The 5,499-nt window shown below is 39.0% G+C and overlaps 1 protein-coding gene and 1 pseudogene across 7 annotated transcripts in view; one reads left to right on the forward strand and one right to left on the reverse strand.

Moving 5' to 3' along the window:
* Nucleotides 1-5,499, reverse strand: part of Mettl4 (methyltransferase like 4) — a 54,433-nt gene that overhangs the window by 9,536 nt on the left and 39,398 nt on the right. The window lies entirely within an intron of this gene.
* LOC101580507 lies at nt 2,621-4,484 on the forward strand (annotated as a pseudogene).

Genomic DNA, 5,499 nt, shown 5'->3' on the forward strand with positions numbered 1-5,499 from the left:
AAAAAAAAAAAAAAAAAAAATCTAACAGCTGCTAAATGATGCGAAGAGCAATAGCATAAGACTGAGAAGAACCATGAAAAATCAGGAGATACCAGAAAGTCTATTTTTAAAAACCCTTGTTCACAGAAGTAATGGCAGAAAACTTCCAACCAGGGAAAAAGACTTTGAAATACAGTGAAATCAGGCATATAGAACTCCAATTAGCCACGATCAAAAAATGTCTACACCAAGACATATAATTATCTAGATTCCATAGCTTCAATATAAAAACAGAATATTAAAAGCTGTTAGAGGGCGGGGAAGATAGCTCAGCAGTCTAAGTGCTTGCCTCCAAACATAAGGACCCAGCTTCAATCCCCAGGACTGCATGTCATACTGGTCCCAAAACCCCAAGCATGCTGTGGCAGCCACCAAAACCGGGTGTGGTGGCACCCGCCTATAATCCCAGCGCTGAGGAGGCTGAGCCAGGAGGATCACTATGAGTCTGAGCTGTGTAGCAAGACCCTGTACCAAATAAATAAATGCAAGAATAAAGCTGGTAGAGAAAAGAAGTAAGTCACCTATAAAGAAAAGTTGATCATAATCACAAACCTTCACGTCAAAGAGAGCATGGAATAAAGTATTTCAAGTCCTAAAAGAAAATATCCTCCGAACCAGACTGATGTACTGTGCAAAACTATCTTTAAAATTCATGGAGAGGGGCCAGGGAGATGGCTAAGTAGAATAAGCACTTGCCTGGCAAGTGCAAGGGCCTGAGTTCAACCCCAGTTTAAAAAAAAAAAAAAAATCATGGAGAAATAAGACACTTCCATGATGTAGAATGCCTGAAGAAATTCATGACCATAAAACCAACAATCCAAACATTCCAAAGGATATTCTAGAAAGAGATAAAAAAGACTACAACTCTATGAATCCCAAAAGAATGAATCCACCAAGCAAGGCAAACAACTAAACTAAATAGAAAGAATGGGAACCAACAACAGAAAAATAATATGACATGGATAAGTTAATGTATATCAGTTATAATCATCAGTCCAAATGGTCTCAATTCACCAATCAAAGGAAACAGACTTGCAGAATGGATCAAAAAAAAAAAAAAAAATCCAACAATATGCTGTCTAAAAGAAACATTGTAAAAAAAAAAAAAAAAAAAAAAGAAAGAAAGAAAGAAAGAAAGAAAGAAAAAGATAAAAGAAACATAGTTAAAAGAAAATCCATAGACTCAAAGTCAAAAGATAGAAAATAATGCTTCATGGGACAGGAACCTGGGAAAAAGCAGCTATACTATGTGCAAAGTAGATTTCAAGCCAAAACTAATCAAGACAAACAAAAAAAGTCACTACATGTTGGGATAAGAAAGAGTTAGTATAGAGGAGTGCTAAATAACCTGCAAGGCATGGAGATGAGGAAAAAGAAAACAAGTCAGCAACAGCTGTGGAGTAACCAAGAACACTTGGAGCTCAAGGACACCCAGTTTTTGTGTCCTTGCTCCCAGATGCCTAGCAGGTTCTCATGCATAGTCTAAACATTAATCTTGGACACATACGATGGGATCTTGTTATGTTCACCTAAAGTAACCCAAAGGCTGAAACTCAAGATATATAAAAGTAAAGACCAAAGGTGGTACAACAGGCTTTTTGCTCGAGCCTCACTTTGCTTGCAGTGAGTGTCTGTGTCTTTGTTTGTGGCTAGTGCCAGTGAGTCTTTTCCAACAACTACATACTTGTGAAGGCAACAATCTAAAAGGAAGAGATAATAATCTTAAACATATATGCTCCAAATACCAGCACACCCAACTATATAAAATATACAAATATTAATGGATGTGAAAAATAAGATAAGCATCAATGTAATTATAGTAAGGGACCTTAATACCACACTGTTACAAATAGATCAACTAGACAAAAAGTCAACAAAGAAATATCAAAACTGAACCAAACGTTTAAACAAATAGACTTAGATATCTATAGTGTGTTCCACCCCAGAACCCAAACTACACACATGAGACTGTCTCCAATATAGACTACATACTGGCCCACAGAAAACGCTTAAGTAAAGGCAAAGGAATCAAAATTATCCCATACATATTTTCACATCATAGTGCAATGAAATTGGAAATCAATGGCAAACAGAACCCCAAAAACTGCATAAACACATGGAATTTAAATAACATCCTCCTGAAAAAGATAATACATCATAGATACAATAAAAGAAATGATACAAGGGACTGGGGAGATAGCTCAGTAGAATAAGCAAGGGCCTGAGTTCAATCCCCAGTTCCACCAAAAAAAAAGAAGAAAGAAAGAAAAGAAAGAAATGATACAATTGCTACAACTAAACTTTAATACCAATATGACATGGCAAAACTGATGGGACACAACAAAAGTAGTCCTACGGGAAAAATATATAGCAGTGAATGATCACATCAGAAAAATAGCTCTCATGGTTCCAGTAGGGGAGAGGAGTAAATCAGGAGCCGGGCGGTTGAGGGGACCCACCACAGCCGCCGCCACTGCCGCCACCACCCACCTCTGTGCTCATGGTGTGAGAAAAGGAGGTGTGAGTCCCAAGCGAGAGCCGGTGGCGTCGCCACTTCGGGAGGGTCGTCGGTGGAGAGGCGATGGTGGATATGGATAAACTCAACATCAACAGTACTATCCAACAGCTGCTGGAAGTGAGAGGGTCCAAGCCAGGTAAGAAAGTCCAGCTACAGAAGAATGAAATCAGAGGACTGTGCTTGAAGTCTCATGAGATCTTTCTGAGTTGGCCTATCCTACTAGAACTTGAAGCACCACTCAAAATATGTGGTGATATTTACGCACAATACTATGATTTGCTTCGACTTTTTGAATATGGTGGTTTCCCACTATGTGGACAGGGGAAAGCAGTCATTGGAGACTATCTGCCTCTTACTGGCCTACAAAATCAAATATCCAGAGAATTTTTTTCTTCTCAGAGGGAACCATGAATGTGCCAGCATCAATAGGATTTACAGATTTTTATGATGAATGCAAAAGAAGATACAACATTAAACTATGGAAAACATTCACACACTGTTTTAACTATTTACCAAGAGCAGCCATCGTGGATGAGAAAATATTCTGCTGTCATGGAGGTTAATCACCAGATCTTCAATCTATGGAGCAGATTTGGCGAATTATGCAACCAACAGATCAAGGTCTTCTTTGTGATCTTTTGTGGTCTGACCCCAATAAAGATGTCTTAGGCTGGGGCAAAAATGACAGAGGAGTGTCCTTCACATTTGGTACAGAAGTGGTTGCAAAATTTTTCCATAAGCATGATTTGGATATGAGCCCATCAAGTGGTTGAAGATGGATACGAATTTTTTGCAAAGAGACAGTTGGTTACTCTGTTTTCTGCATCCAATTACTGTAGAGAATTTGACAATGCAGGTGCCATGATGAGTGTGGATGAAACATTAATGTGCTCCTGCAGAGAAAAAGCGCAATGCCACAAGACCTGTAACACCTCCAAGGGGTATGATCACAAAGCAAGCAAAGAAATAGATGTCATTTTGACACTGCCTAGTTGGGACTTGTAACATAAGAGCATATAACCTTCATTTTTAAAACTGTAATGTGGGCTGGTGAGATGGCTCAGTGGTCTAAAGCACCTCCTTAGAACAAGCTAAGCTAAGCTAAGCTAAGCAAAAGCAGAGGCCGCAGTTCAATCCCCAGCACCACATGCCAGCCAGACCCGCCCCCTGGTGGGCTGAACTGGCCACACACACACTAAATAAATAAATAAAGTTATAAAAAAAAAATTTAAAAAAAAAAAACTGTAATGTGTACTGGTCAGCTTGCTCAGATAGATCTGTGTTTGTGGTGGCCCCTCCTTTTGTCTTTGTTTTCATGAATGGCATTTGCTGGTTATAACAACAGCAAATGGTTGTGTATAGCTATCAACAGTACATGTAATCTTCAACCTTGCCAGGATCACTGATATGATATATATTTAATTAAAGCACACTTTCCTCTACTTGTAGTATACTAAAAATGATGATTAAAGCCATTCTTTTAAATGTGACTTCCTAAAGCCAAAGTTTCTGTTGGAATATGTATTGACAGCCCTTAAGTGCAGGGTGGCCTGGCTGCGTACACATGCCACCTCCATGGGGATTCAAAAACATGTTTTTTATTTTGAATAGCAAGTAGTAATATAGTGCTCTCTAAGCTATCATGAGTGAAGTTAATAACATTTTGTACAATTTCCATATAATCTAACTCATTAAGTAATCTTTTTACAGTTGGACCAGGCCTGAACCTGTCCATTCAGAAAGCTTCAAATTATAGAAACAATACTGTTCTATATGAGTGACCAATTATACTTTCTTTGGCCTACATTCTTTATTCTGCAGTGAAGCTGAGGCTTATAAGTCAAAACAAAGGAACTTAACTTGCTATCCACCAGTTTATACAGAACTTACAGTATCTATGACTTTTTTAAACTAAGATCTGTTAAAAAAAAAAGAAAGAATACTGAATGACACTTTAAAAGTCATAAAAGCTATGCAAATGAATAAATAACATGATGAAAGTGGGAAAAAAAAAAAAAGATGTTGGGGAGATGGATGGCTCAGTGGAATAAGTGCTCCCCTGGCAAGCGCAAAGGCCTGAGTTCAATCCCCGGTTCCACCAAAAAAAAAAAAAAAAGATGTTTCAACAGATGACCATGTACAATACCATGTTGTGAAAACTCAGACTTAATAAATGACAAACTTGTTTAAAAAAAAAAAGAAAAGAAAAGAAAAATATTGAGCTCAAATAAACAACTAAATGTTGAACCTCAAGCTACTAGAAAAAGAACAGCAAGGAAACACAAAGGAAATCATAAAGATGGAAGATAAAGTAATGCAATTGATACTAAGAAAACAATTAAAAAAAAAAAAAAATGAGGGCCAGCCAGATAGCTCAGTGGACTAAAGCACCTGCTTAGTTAGGCAGGCACAGGACCAGAGTTCAATCCTGCAGTGCCATGCCAGCCCCACTCCCAGGGCATGCTGAGACAGCAATTGTGACTGGGCGTGGTGCTGCATGCCTATAATCCCAGTGCTTGGGAGGCTAAAAACAGGATCACTACAAATCTGATCTGTGTAGTGAGACCCTGTAGACCCTGCATTAAATACATTTTTAAAAAATTAATCAAAGAATTGGTTCTTTGGGGCTGGTGAGATGGCTCAGTGGTCTAAAGCACCTACTTAGAACAAGCTTAGCAAAGCCCAGGGACCGCGATTCAATCCCCCAGCACCGCATGCCAGCCAGCCCGCCCCCTGGTGGGCTGAGCTGGCCACACACACACACACACACACACACACAAATAAATAAAATTTTTAAAAAAGAAAAAATTGGTTCTTTGAAAGATTATATAGCGTCGCCATTTTAGCGTTTTGTCGGAAGCGTCCGCGCCGCGAGGAAGAAGCCCTGCAGATTTCCGTGCGGCTGGGTCGAGATGGTGAAGCTGTTCATTGGAAACCTGCCC

The sequence above is a fragment of the Octodon degus genome, unplaced genomic scaffold (genome assembly GCF_000260255.1).
Source record: "Octodon degus isolate 3935 unplaced genomic scaffold, OctDeg1.0 scaffold00075, whole genome shotgun sequence".
NCBI classification, from domain to species: Eukaryota; Metazoa; Chordata; class Mammalia; order Rodentia; family Octodontidae; genus Octodon; species Octodon degus.